The 14024-nt window shown below is 38.9% G+C and overlaps 1 pseudogene; it reads right to left on the reverse strand.

The window, feature by feature from the left end:
• Nucleotides 1-1279: 1279 nt before the first annotated feature.
• LOC139437984 (tigger transposable element-derived protein 1-like) lies at nucleotides 1280-13283 on the reverse strand (annotated as a pseudogene).
• Nucleotides 13284-14024: the final 741 nt, after the last annotated feature.

Here is a 14024-nt window from a genome sequence, read left to right on the forward strand (position 1 = left end):
ATGGCCTCCACTTTGCCAGTGCCAATGGTCAGATCTTAAAAATACTTGACACAATTTTTTACTTTCTCTTTCTTCAGGTATTTTCTTAACTTGGATTCCAGGACACCATTCTCTTGGTTTTCCATCTATCACATGTGTACTCTTTTTCAGTCTCCACTGCTGCATCCTTCTCCTCTTCTGGACTCCAACAACTGGAATGCTCCAGGACTCTATCTACAGACGTTCCCTCATCTCCATCTTTACTCATTCCATTCCTGATCATATCAAACCTCATGGCTTAAAATACCATGTATATGTTAATAATTCCCAAATTTATAATCCAATATAGATCTCCCAGTGGAACTCTACACTCATATCAAACTGTGTACTTGATATTTCCATTTGAGTGCCTATTAAGCACTTCAAGATAAATTTGTCAAAATTCAAACACCAGGCTTTTGCCAATACCCTACCCTTGCCCCAACCTTTCTCATCTAGTTGATGGGAATTCCATTATTTTAATTTATGAGACTCTAAATGTTGGAATCAGTCTATACCATCTCTAATGTTCTTCCCATAGTTATCCATCTTTCATTCCCTTATTATAGATCTCTGCTCAACTTTTATATAATCATATAAGCCTTTTCTGTTTTCCTTAGATTTTCACCCTCATTCATTACCCCTTATTACATAGTTGGTTTCCTTTTCTTTACAAATATATTGTGGATTCAGTTCCAGACCACTGCATTAAAGCTAATATAGCAATAAAGTGAGTCACACAAATTTTTTTTCATTTCCCACTGCATATAAAAGTTATGTTTACACTATACTGTAGTCTATTAAGTGTGCTGTAGCATTATGTCTAAAAAACATTGTACATACCTAAATTTAAAAATACTTTACTGTTGGGAGCAGATGTGGCTCAGGTAGTTGGGTGCCCACCTCCCACTTGGGAGGTCCCAGGTTTGGTTCCTAGGACCTCCTAAAGAAGACAAACAAACAACAAGCAGACATCGAACCAAAAAAAATGAGCAGACAACAAGGAAAAACAATGAACAAGACAATGAACAAACAATGAACAGACAGCAAACAAAAACAAAAGAGCAGGGAGCGGATGTGGCTCAAGTGGTTGAGCACCTGCCTCCTACATGGGAGGTCCCAGGTTCGGTTCCTGCTGCCTCCTAAAGAAACAAATCAATAATGAGCAGACAATGAGCAAAAACAATGAGCAAACAGATGAGGGAGCCACCTCTGGGAAGGGAGGGGGAATGAAAAAAAATACTTTATTGCTAAAAAAATGCTAACCATCCTCTGAGCCTTTAGTGAGTTGCAACCTTTTAGCTGCTTGAGGGTCTTGCCTCAAATTTGATGACTGCTGACTGATCACTGTGGTTGTTGCTGAAGGTTGGAGTGGCCATGGCAATTCCTTAAAATAAGACAAGTGAAGTTTGCTGCATCAATCAACTCTTGCTTTCAAGAGAGATTTCTCCACAGTATATGATGCCGTTTAATAGCATTTCATGTACAGTAGAAATCTTTCAAATTTGCAGTCAGTCTTCTCAAACCCAGCTGCTGCTTTACCAACTAAGTCTGTGTAATATTTAAATCCTTTTGTTACCATTTCAACAATGTTTATAGCATATTCACCAGGAGTAGATTCCATCTCAATAAACCACTCTCTTTCTTATTCATAAGAAACAACTCCTGACCTGTTAAATTTGAGAATACAGCATGAGAATACAGCAATTCAGTCACATCTTTGGGCTCCATTTCTAATTCTAGTTATCCTGCTCTTTCCATCATATCTGCAGTTACTTCTTCCAATGAAGTCCTGAACTCCTTAAAGTCATCCTTAAAAGTTATAATCAACTTCTTCCAAACCTTTGTTAATGTTGATATTTTGACCTCCTCACATGAATCATTAATATTTTTAATGGCATCTAGAATGGTAAGCCCTCTCCAGAAGATTTTCAATTTACTTTGCCAAGATCCATCAGAGGTATCATTAATTATGGCAGCTATAGCCTTATGATATATATTTATTAAATAATAAAAGTTGAAACTATAAATGCCTCCTTGACCCATGGGCTGCAGAATGGATGTTTTGTATAAGAAGCATGAAAACAACATTCATTTCTTTGTACATCTCCATCAGAACTCTTGGGTAACCAGGTGCATTTTCAATGAGCAGTAATATATTTAAAAGATTTTTTAATTAGAGAAGTTGTAGGTTTTCAGAAAAATCATGTTCCCGTATACCCCCCATTATTTTTATTTATTTATTTATTTATTTAATTTTATTTTATTATTTATTTCTCTCCCCTTCTCCCCCAGCCCCAGTTGTCTGTTCTCTGTGTCTATTTGCTGTGTGTCCTTTGTCCGCTTCTGTTGTTGTCAGTGGCATGGGAATCTGTGTTTCTTTTTTGTTGCATCATCTTGTTGTGTCAGCTCTCCGTGTGTGCGGTGCCATTCCTGGGCAGGCTGCACTTTCTTTTGCGCTGGGCGGTTCTCCTTATGGGGCACACTTCTTGTGCGTGGGGTTCCCCTGAGTGGCATGGCACTCCTTGCGCACTGTCAGCACTGTTCGTGGGCCAGCTCCACACAGGTCAAGGAGGCCCGGGGTTTGAACCGTGGGCCTCCCATGTGGTAGACGGATGCCCTAACCACTGGGCCAAGTCTGCTTCCCAACCCCTCATTATTAACACTTTGCATTAGTGTGGTACTTGTGTTACAATTGAAGAAAGAATATTATAATTGAAAGAGTATTATAATTGTAATACTAACTATAGTCTGCTGTTCACATACAGTACATTTTCCCATATACCACCCTATTATTAATACCTTGCATTAGTGTGGTACCTTTGTTACAATTCATGGAAGAACATTTGTATAACTGTATTATTAACTATAGTCTATCATTTACAGTACATTTACAATTCACTGTGTTGTACAGTCCTATGTTTTATCTTTTACTTTTTATTCTAATAACATATATATTACCCCAAATTTTCCCTTTCAGCCTCATTCACATATATAATTCAGTGCTGTTAATTACACTCACAATAATGTGCTACCGGGAAGCGGACTTGGCCCAGTGGTTAGGGCGTCCGTCTACCACATGGGAGGTCTGAGGTTCAAACCCCGGGCCTCTTTGCCCCATGTGGAGCTGGCCCACGTGCAGTGCTGATGCGTGCAAGGAGTGCTGTGCCATGCAGGGGTGTCCCCCGCATAGGGGAGTCCCACACGCAAGGAGTGCGCTCGTAAGGAGAGCCGCCCGGTGAGAAAAAAAAATTCAGCCTGCCCAGGAATGGTGCCACACACACGGAGAGCTGACACAACAAGATGACAAAACAAAAAGAAACACAGACTACCGTGCTGCTGACAACAACAGAAATGGACAGAGAAGAATACGCAGCAAATAGACACAGAGAACAGACAACTGGGGTGGGGGGAGGGGAGAGAAATAAATAAATAAATAAATCTTTTAAAAAAATTATGTGCTACCATCACAACCATCCATTTCCAAAATTTTACAATCAACCTAAATAGATATTCTCTACAAATTAAGCATTAACATCTGATTCTCTATCCCCAACCCAGCCCCTGATAGCCTATATCCTAGATTCTAACTCTATGAGTTTGCATATTCTAATAATTTCATTACAGTGAGATCATAAAATATTTGTCATTTTGTGTCTGGCTTATTTAAATCCACATAATGTCTTCAAGGGCTCATCCATGTTGTAGCATGAAATCGAAATCCATTTCTTTTTAATGCTGAATAATACTTGATTGTAGCTATATACCACATTTTGTTTATCCATTCATCAGTTGATGGACACGTGGGTTGCTTTCATCTTTTGGCAATTGAGAATAATGCCACTATGAACATTGATGTGCAAATATCTGTTTGAGTCCCTGCTTTCAATTCTTTTGGCTATATACCTAGTAGAGGGACTGCTAGGTCATATTATAATTCCATACTTAGGCTTCTGAGTAACTGCTAAATTGTCTTAGTGGCTGCACCATTATACATTGCCACCAGCAATAAATGAGTGTTCCTATTTCTCTCATCCCCTCCAACACTTGTAATTAAAAAAATAGTAATAGCCATTTAAAGGGTGTGAAATGAACTCCCATTATGATTTTGAGTTGCATTTCCCTAGTAGCTAATTAGGGAGGTATTTTTAAAAAATTATTACTATTGCCTTATGTTTTTTTAAAAGATTTATTTATTTATTTATCGCCACTTCCCCATTCATTGTTTGCGCTCACCGTCTGCTCTCTGTGTCTGTTTGTTGTGTGCTCTTTGTGTCTGCTTGTCTTCTTTTAGGAGGCCCTGGGAACCGAACCCAAGAGGTCCCATGTGGCAGACAGGCACCTGATCGTTTGAGCCACATCTACTCCCTGCTTATTGTATCTCTCATTGTGTCTCCTCATCGTGTCATCTATGTACGTCATCCAATTGCATCAGCTCTCTGTCTTGCTTATCTTCTTTAGAAGGCACCAAGAACTGAACCCAGGACCTACCATGTGGCAGGCGGGCACCCAACTGCTTTAGCTACATCTGCTCCCAGGGAGGTAATTTTTGTTTATGGTATAAGCTAGGGGTCATCTTTCATCCTTTTGCATAGAAATATCCAGTTCTCACAACACTATTTATTGAAGAAACTATTGTTTCCAAATTGAGTGGACTTGGCAGCTTTGCCAAAAATCAATTGACCATAGATGTGAAGGTCTATTTCCGAACTCTCAATTTGATTCCATTTGTCTATACAGCTATCACTGTCCCAGTATCATGCTGCTTTGACCAGTGTAACTTTGTAATAAGCTTTAAAATTAGGTAGTGTGATTCCTCAAACTTTGTTCTTCTTTTTCAATATGGTTTGGCTATTCAGGGACCCTAACCCTCCCAAATATATTTGCTAATTATTAGGCTTTTGCATTTCTACAAGGTAGGCTATTGGAAATTTGATTGGGATTGCATTCACTCTGTGAATCACTGCAGGTAGAACTGACATCTTACAATATTTAGTCTCCCAATCCATGAGCCTGAAATGTCCTTCCAATTATTTAGATCTTCTCTGTTTTCTTTTAGCAAAGTTTTGTAGTTTTCTGTGTATAAGTCCTTTACATGCTTGACTAAATTTATTCTTTGATATTTGATTCTTTTATTTGCCTTTGTAAATGGATTTTTTCCTTGATTTCCTCCTCAGCTTGCTCACTACCACTACACTACTGATTGTTGCATGTGGATCTTGTTCCCTGCCATTTTGCTGAATTTGTTTATTAGCTCTATTAGCTTTGTTGTAGATTTTTGGGGACTTTCTATATATACATATCACATCATGCCATCTGCAAACAGTGAAAGTTATACTTCTTCCTTTCCAATTTGGGTGCCCTTTATTTCTTTGTCTTGCCTAATTACTCTGGCTAGAACATCCAATACAATTTTGGACAACAGTGGTGACAGTGGGCATCCTTGTCTTGTTCTAGATCTTGGAAAGTTTTCAGTTATGCACTACTGAGTAGGATGTTAGCAGTGGGTTATCATATATGCCCTTTATCACATTGCAGAAGTATCCTATTCCTATTTTTCTAAGTGATTTTTTAATCAAGAAAGGAAGCTATATTATATTGCTTTTCTTATGTTGAAACACACATAGGGAAGCAGATGTGGCTCAACTGATAGAGTGTCTGCCTACCATTTAGGAGGTCCAGGGTTCAGTACGCAGGGCAGCCTCCTGGCCTGTGTGGTGAGCTGGCCCATGTGCAGTGCTGCTGTGTGCAAGAAGTGCCACCCTGCATAGGGATGCCCCACGCACAAGGGGTACATCCCACAAGGAGAGCCCTGGAGTGGCACTGCACACATGGAGAGCTGGTGCAGCAAGATGATGCAACAAAAAGAGACACAGATTCTCAGTGCCGCCTGACAAGAATGCAAGCAGACACAGAAGAACACACAGCAAATGGACACAGAGCAGACAATGGGGTGGGGGGAAGGGGAGAGAAATAAAATTGAAAAAATTTTTTAAAAAGAAACATGTATACCTAAGATGATAATTCTTTTAATTGCTGTTGAATTCAATTTGCAAGTATTTTACTGAGGAATTTTGTGTCTATATTCATAAAAGGCATTGGTCTGTAATCTTTTCTTGTAGTATCTTTATCTGGCTTTGCTATTAGGGTGATGTTAGCCTCATAGAATGAGTTAGGTAGTGTTTCTGCCTGTTCAATTTTTCTGAAGAATTTGAGGAGGAATGGTATTATATTTATTCTTCTTGGAATGTTTGGTAGAATTCACCTGTGAGCCATCTCATCCTGGGCCTTTGTTTGTTGGGAAATTTTTGATGAACTATTCCACCACTTTACTTATAATTGGTATGTTGAGATCTTCTATTTCTTCTGGAGGTAGTATAGGTTGTTCATGTTTTTCTTGGAATTTGTCCATTTCATCTAGGTTATTTGTCCATTTTATCTAAGTAGAAACTTTTTGGCATACAGTTGTTCATAGTATCCTCTTATGATCTTTTTTATTTCTGTGGTGTCAGGGGTAATGTTCCCCCCTCTTTTTTCTAATTTTATTTATTTGTGTCTCATCTCTTTTTTTCTTTTATTGATCTTTTCAATAAACTAACTTTTGATTTTTTTAATGGTGTCTATTTCACTTATTTCTACCTTAATCTTTGTAATTTATTTCCTTTTGCTTGCTTTGGGTTTAGGTTGCTGTTGTTTCTCTAATTCCTTCAGGTATGAAGTTAGGTGTTTGATTTTAGCTCTTTTTAAAATGTAAGCATTTAGTATCCTCTCAGCAGTGCTTTTACTGCTATAAGTTTTGATATGTTGTGATACTGTTTTCATTAATCTCAAGATATTTACTGATTTCCCACATAATTTCTTCTTTGATGTACTGATGTTCAAGAGTGTGTATATAATGTCTATATTTGTGGATTTTCCAGTTCTATACCTGTTATTGATTTCCAGCTTCATTCCATTAAAGTAAGAGAAGATGCTCTGTATAATTTTAATCTTTTAAAATTTATTGAGGTTTGTTTTTTGACCCAACATGTGTTCTATCCTGGAGAACAATCCAGGTGCACTTGAGAATAATGCATATCCTGTTGTTCTGGTGTGCAATGTTCTGTGCATATCTCATAGGTCTAGTTCATTTATCATATTATTTAAGTTATCTGTTTTCTTATTGATTTTCTGTTGAGATGTTCCATCTGATTATGAGAGTGGTATATTGAAGTCTTGAACTATTATTGTAAAGGTGTCTGTTTCACTTCAGTTTTGCCAGTGTTAACCTTATATATTTTGAGGCACTGTTGTTAGGTGCATAAATATTTATGATTGTTAATTCTTCTTGGTTTATTGGCTCATTTATTATGATTTAGTGTTTTTCTTTGTCTTTTTTAATGACTTTTGACTTAAAGTCTATTTTGTCCAATAGTAGTAGAGCTTTCCCAGCTCTTTATTGGTTACTATTTGCATGGATTATCTTTTTCCATCCTTTTACTTTCAACCTATTTGTGTCTTTGGATCTAAGATGAGTCTCTTATAAACAACAGATAGTTGAATCATGTTTTTTTATCAGTTCTGTCAATTTATTTAGTTTGATTGGAGAGTGTAATTCATTAATATTTACTGTTATTACTGTAAAGGCAGTACTTCAGCCATTTTATCCTTTGGCTTTATATGTCATTTCTGTTTTTGTCTCTCTTTTCTTTTACTGCAACCTCCTTTTCTGTATAGATGATCTTTTGTGATGTATATAATGTACCCTTTTCTCATTTTGTTTCTTGTACATTTTTTACATACTTTTGTTGAGGTTTCCCTAGGAATTTTATTACATAGCCTACATCTATAACCTATTAACTTGAAAAGATACCAATTTAGCTTCAGTAGCATAAACAGTCTCTGTTCCATATCCCTGTGTCCCCTTGTTATGTGGGGTTTTTTTGTTTTGTTCTTTGTTTTTTTGTTTTTTTTGAGTCCCACATTACCTCTTTACATCTTGGATGTCCATTATCAGGAAATAGGTCTTTTTATTTTTCAGTTGTATTCAGACTCTTATAGGAACTAAAGAGCAGCTTTGTATATGAAGGATACTGTACTATTGGGTTTTGCATTTACCTTTTTAGTTACCTTACTGAGGCCCTTCAATTCTTTATACTACTCCAGGCCACTGTCTCCTGTCTTTTCCTTTCTCCCTTTATTAATTCTTGTAGAGTAGCCTTTTTGTTAACAATCTCTCTCAGTTTCTAATTATCTGTGAATATTTTAAACTCTCCCTTAATTTTGAAGGACAGTTTGTGGGATAAAGAATTTTTGGCTGGGCATTTTCCATTTTAGTATCTTAAATATTTCATACCAATGCCTTCTCATCTCCATGGTTTCTGATGAGAAATTGGCACTTAGTCTTCTTGAGAATCCCTTGTATGTGATGAATTTCTTTTCTCTTGCTACTTTTAGAATTTTCTATTTATCTCTGGCATTTGACATACTGATTGGTATTTTTCTTAGTGTAGGTCTATTAGGATTTATTTTGTTTGGAGTGCATTATGCTTCTTGAACATGTGTATTTATGTCTTTCATAAGAGTAGCAACATTTTCAGCCATTATTTCTTGAAATATTTTTAATGCCTCTTTTCCCTTCTCTTTTCCTTCTGGGATACCCATGATGCACATATTTGCATGCTTAATGCTGTCTCAGAAATCCTTGAGACAATGATCAATTTTAACTATTCTCTATCTTCTGACTGTATGATTTCAACTGTTCTATCCTCTAGTTCACTGATGCTTTCTTCTACCTGTTCATATCTGCTATTGTATTCCTCTATTGCATTTTAATATCTATTAGTCTGTCTTTCATCCCCATAGTTTCTGTTTCTTTTTAAATTTTCACATTCTTCCTTATGCTCACACATTGTTTTTTTAATATCCTTTACCTCTGTATGCATATTTTCCTTCTTCTCCTCTGATTTAGGAGATTTGTTTGAACTTCTTTGACTAGTTGCTTCATATTCTGCATCTCTCCTGAGGTTTTAATTTGTACTCTTGACTGAGCCATATCTTCCTGTTTCTTATATGGCTGGGTGAATTCTGCTGCCTGGATATCTGATTGTTTTGATGTGTTAATTCTGAAAATTAGACTCTCCCTTTTCTCTAGGGTTTTATTGTTGATTGGTTTTGTTGTAAGGCTGTTCTTTATCATTATGTCCAACTTATAGTGGACTTCTGGGGCAACCCATTTTTAAGTGTTCAGATTTTCTCAGTTCTTCTTCATCTGCTTCTTGTCCTGGATATATGGTACAATTTTTAAGACTGCACTTTTTTGTGCAATTTTTCAACTCCAGGAGAAAGCTTCCTTTCTTGTTTTCCTTGTCTGGAAACCTTGATCTGTTCATTTTTTAAGTTTCTAATGCATTTTAAAAATTTTAATTTTATTGAAGTATATCATTTGTACATGAACACACGTAAACAATAAGTGTATAGCAAAAGTTGTGAACTTATAAAATAAATATGCATAACATCATACAGGGTCCCATACATCACCCCATCACCAATGCCTTACATTATTGTGAAACATTGGTTACAAATTATGAAAGAATAGCATCAAAATATTACTACTACCTATAGTCCATATCTTACATTTAGTGTATTTTCCCCCAGCCCACCCTATTATTATTAATATATTTTTATTACAGAAGTTGTGAACTTACAAATAATCATGCACATGTGTAGAATTCACATACACCTCTTCACCAACACACCACACCGTGGTGGAACATTTCTTACAGATTATGAGATAATATCACCAGACTATTACCACCAACCATGGTCCACAGTATATATTTGGCATACTTTTTCCATACCCCCTGTTATCAACACAGTACACCTTTGGCATTGATGCTAGACTATTACAGAATTGCTTTTGTTCTGTTTGTTTTTGGGTAGAATTTTCTCCCCATTGCCTTTGAATTGTTTAAATTCTCTCCCTCACTCAGTGCCCCTTTTTCTTAAAATTTTCAGTTATGGTACCCATCCTGCCTTACAGCAGCTCATTCACCCTTTTTATCTGTGAGTCTCTGCTGCCTCCAGTTTCTTCCCCTTTAGAGTACCCAGCCCCATGGCCAAGTTGAGGTCAATCCAGAAAGGTACATTTTGCATTTAAGTGGTCCAGAGAATAATGACTGAATTGAGTGAGTGTACTTCTTGCCAACAGTTCTGCCATATTGTCTCATTCCCCGCCCCCCCTTCCCTGGGTGCCCTTTTATATATCACACTCCTCAGGGCTTCTGCTCCACCCTGGGTCTCAGCAGACTTGGTTCCCTGTGCCTGGATATGCATGGGGTTCTAACCCACCCGCTGCTGTGAGTGGCTCTATAGTCTGCATCCACAGGAGGAGGCAGCTGCACAGGACTGAGTGAGGTGGAGGAGTCTAGACTGGTGGCTTCAAGAAGAAAGCTGTTCTTGGAGATTATTCCTCTTTTCCTTCAGTTCAGCATTTGTGGAGTTTTTCCAGTATCTTTCATCCTCCAGAGTTCTATGCAAGTGGGATTTGTTCTTTTAGCTGTTGATTCTGAGGGAAGACTTTTCAAGGGGATGTCTTATGTCACCATGTTGATGACATCACTATTTCTGTGGTACAATTTTTAAGATTGCCTTTTTTGTGTAACTGTTTCACCTCCAGGAGAAAACTTCCTTTCCTCTCCTTTCCTACTCTGGGAATCTTGATTTGTTTTTGTGAAGATTTTCTCCCCAGCTCCTATCATTTATTTAAATTTTCTCCCTTACTTAGTGACCCATTTTGCTTATACTTTTCAGTTCTGGGAAACATTCAGTACCTTCCTTTTTTTCTGTGAAGGTTTTCTACCTCTGGTTTCTTTCCTCTTAGAGTGTCCTGGCCCAGGAAGACAGATGCGGGTCAATGTACAAAAGTGGGTCAATCCAGAAAAGTCCTTTTTGCATGTATTTGGTCCAGCCAACAGAGACTGTTTTTTTTTTTTCAAATTCTACTCAATTTATTCATTTTTTTAAAAGATATTACATTAAAAAAATAATGAGGTCCCCATTCGCCACCACCGCCCCCACCCCACCACTCCCCCCAGAATAACACTCTCCCCCATCATCATGTCACATCCATTGCATCTGGTGAGTACATCTCCGGTCATCGCTGCACCCCATGTCCCGTGTTCCACACCATAGCCCACACTTTCCCACGTTCCATCCAGTGGGCCATGGGAGGACATACAACATCCGGCAATTGTCCCTGGGGCACCACCCAGGACAACTCCAAGTCCCGAGAACGCCTCCACATCTCTTCTCTTCCTCCCCTTCCCCGCACCCAGCAGCCACCATGACCACTTTTTCCACATCAATGCCACATTTTCTCGATTATTAACCACAATAGTTCATGAATAGAATATCATTAAGTCCATTCTGATCCTTACTGTATTCCTCCTTCCTGTGGACCTTGGCTTGGTTGTGTCCATTCCACATCTATGTCAAGAGGGGGTTTAGATTCCACATGGATATTGGATGCAATCCTCCTGCTTTCAGTTCTAGGCACTCTCGGCTCCATGGTGTGGTGGTTGACATTCTTCAACTCCATGTTAGCTGAGTGGAGTAAGTCCAATAAATCAGAGTGTAGGAGCTGAAGTCTGTTGAGGTCAGGGCCTGGCTATCATATTGTCAGTCCAGAGATTCAAATCCCCTAGATATATTTTAAGCCCCAGCACCAACTACAATTCCAGTAAAGTAGCATGAAAGGCTTGTGAAAAGAGATCCCATCTGAGTCCAGCTCCATCACGCAGAAACACCAGCTCCAAAGAAGGGCCAACTGACATGGCAGTGAACCCCATCTGCCATGACCATAGAACCTGTGGGTCTCTTTAGCCCTCAAAAGGACCAATACCTGGGGTTGTATGTACTTTATCTGTCAGAGACTGGATTTTGTGCACACCTCTTGCCAAAATTCTGCCTCAGTCTCTCTTTATTTTCCCTGGGGGCCCTTTTGTATGCAGCACTCCTCAGCTGCTTGTGTTGCTCCCTGGGTCTCTGTAGACTTGGGTCCCTATGCCTGGATATGCATGTGGTTTCTATCTGCTGCTGTGAGTGGCTCTATAATTTGCATCCACAGCAGGAGGGACCTTGGCTGTGCTGCCTCTGTGTGACCCCCAAACTGTGTGGGACTGAGTGAGGGGAAGGAGTCTGGACTAGCAGATCTGGGATGGAAATCTCCTACCTCATCTTGGAGATTATTTTTCTTTTTCATCAGTTCAGCATTTTTTGAATCCTTCTACATTCTCTCCATCTTCCAGAGTCCCAAGCAACTGGGATTTGTCCTTTTTTTTAATTGATTATGAGGGGAGACTTTTCCAGGGGATGTCTTATGTCACCATGTTGATGATGTCACTAAGCAGTAATATTTTGAAAGAAATCTTCTTTTTGAGCAGTAGATCTCAACAGTGGGCTTAAAATATTCAGCATATCATGTTGTAAACAGATATGGTGTCATCTAGGCATGTTGTTGTTCTATTTATAGAGCTGAGGAAGAGCACAATTCTTAAGGGCCCTAGGATTTTTAGAATGGCAAATGAGCATTATTTTCAAGTTAAAGTCACCAGCTGAATTAGCCCATAACAAGAGAATCAGCCTGTCCTTTGAAGCTTTGAAGACAGGCATTGACTTTTCCTCTCCAGCTATTAAAATCATAGCATCTTCTTCCAATAGAAGGCTGTTTTGGCTATATTGAAAATATGAAGTTTAGTGTAGCCACCTTCATCAGTTATCTTAGCTAGATCTTCTGTATAACTTGTAGCTTCTACAATAGCACTTGCTGCTTCAACTTGCACTTTTATGTTATGGCAATGGCTTCTTTCTGTAAATCCCATGAACCAACTTTTGTTACTTTCAAACTTTTCTTCTGCAGCTTCCTCACCTCTCTCAGCCTCCATGGAATTGAAGAGAGTTAGGGACTTGCTCTGATTTAGGTTTTGCCTTAAGTGAATGTTGTGGCTGGTTTGATCATCTATCCAGATCACTAACATTTTCTCCACATCAGCAATAAGGCTCTTCCACTTTCTTATCATTCTTATGTTCACTGGAGTTACAACTTTCATTTCCCTCAAAAACTTTTCCTTTGCAGTAATAACTTGGTTGTATTTGGTTTAAGAGGCCTAGCTTTTGGCCTATCTCAGCTTTTGACATGCCTTCCTTACTAAACTTTATCATTTTCAGCTTTTGATTAAAGTGAGAAACAAGTGACTCTTCTTTTCACTTGAACACTTACAGGCCATTGCAGGGTTATTAATTGGCCTAATTTCAATATTGTTGTGTCTCAGGGAACAGGGAGGCCCAAGGAGAGGGAGAGAGATGGGAACGGCTGGTCAGTGGCACAGTCAGAACACATACATTTATTGATTACATTTGCTGCTTGTATTAGTCAGCCAAAGGGGTGCTGATGCAAAATACCAGAAATTTGTTGGCTTTTATAAAGGGTATTTATTTGGGGTAGAGGCTTACAGTTACCAGGCCATAAAGCATAAGTTACTTCCCTCACCAAAGTCCGTTGCCACGTGTTGGAGCAAGATGGCTGCCGACATCTGCAAGGGTTTGGGCTTCCTGGGTTCTTCTCTTCCTGGGAATTGCTTCTATCTGGACTGAGTCTTCCTTTCTTCCTAGGGCTGTGTTTCTCTCTGGGCTCAGCTGCTGTGCTCACTCTACAAGGCCAGCTGTAGAGTATCAGGCAAATGGCTCTGTGTCTCTCCCCAGGGCTTCTGCCATATGTAAGGAGCCGTCTCTATTCCTCTGTGTTCATCTCTTGTGTGTTCACTTTCTGGGCTCCAGCTCACAACTCCAACATTAAGAACCCTCAACTCTGTTCTTTGCCATGCCTTTTATCTGTGAGTTCCCCCCCCCCCCCCCGCCCCGCCACCAAGGGGCAAGGACTCCACACCCTACTTATGTGGCCCAATCAAAGCCCTAAACATAATGTAATCATGCCCAGGTACAGACCAGTTTACGAACATAACCTGTAT

Source organism: Dasypus novemcinctus, chromosome X (assembly GCF_030445035.2).
Source record: "Dasypus novemcinctus isolate mDasNov1 chromosome X, mDasNov1.1.hap2, whole genome shotgun sequence".
Classification (NCBI taxonomy): Eukaryota; Metazoa; Chordata; class Mammalia; order Cingulata; family Dasypodidae; genus Dasypus; species Dasypus novemcinctus.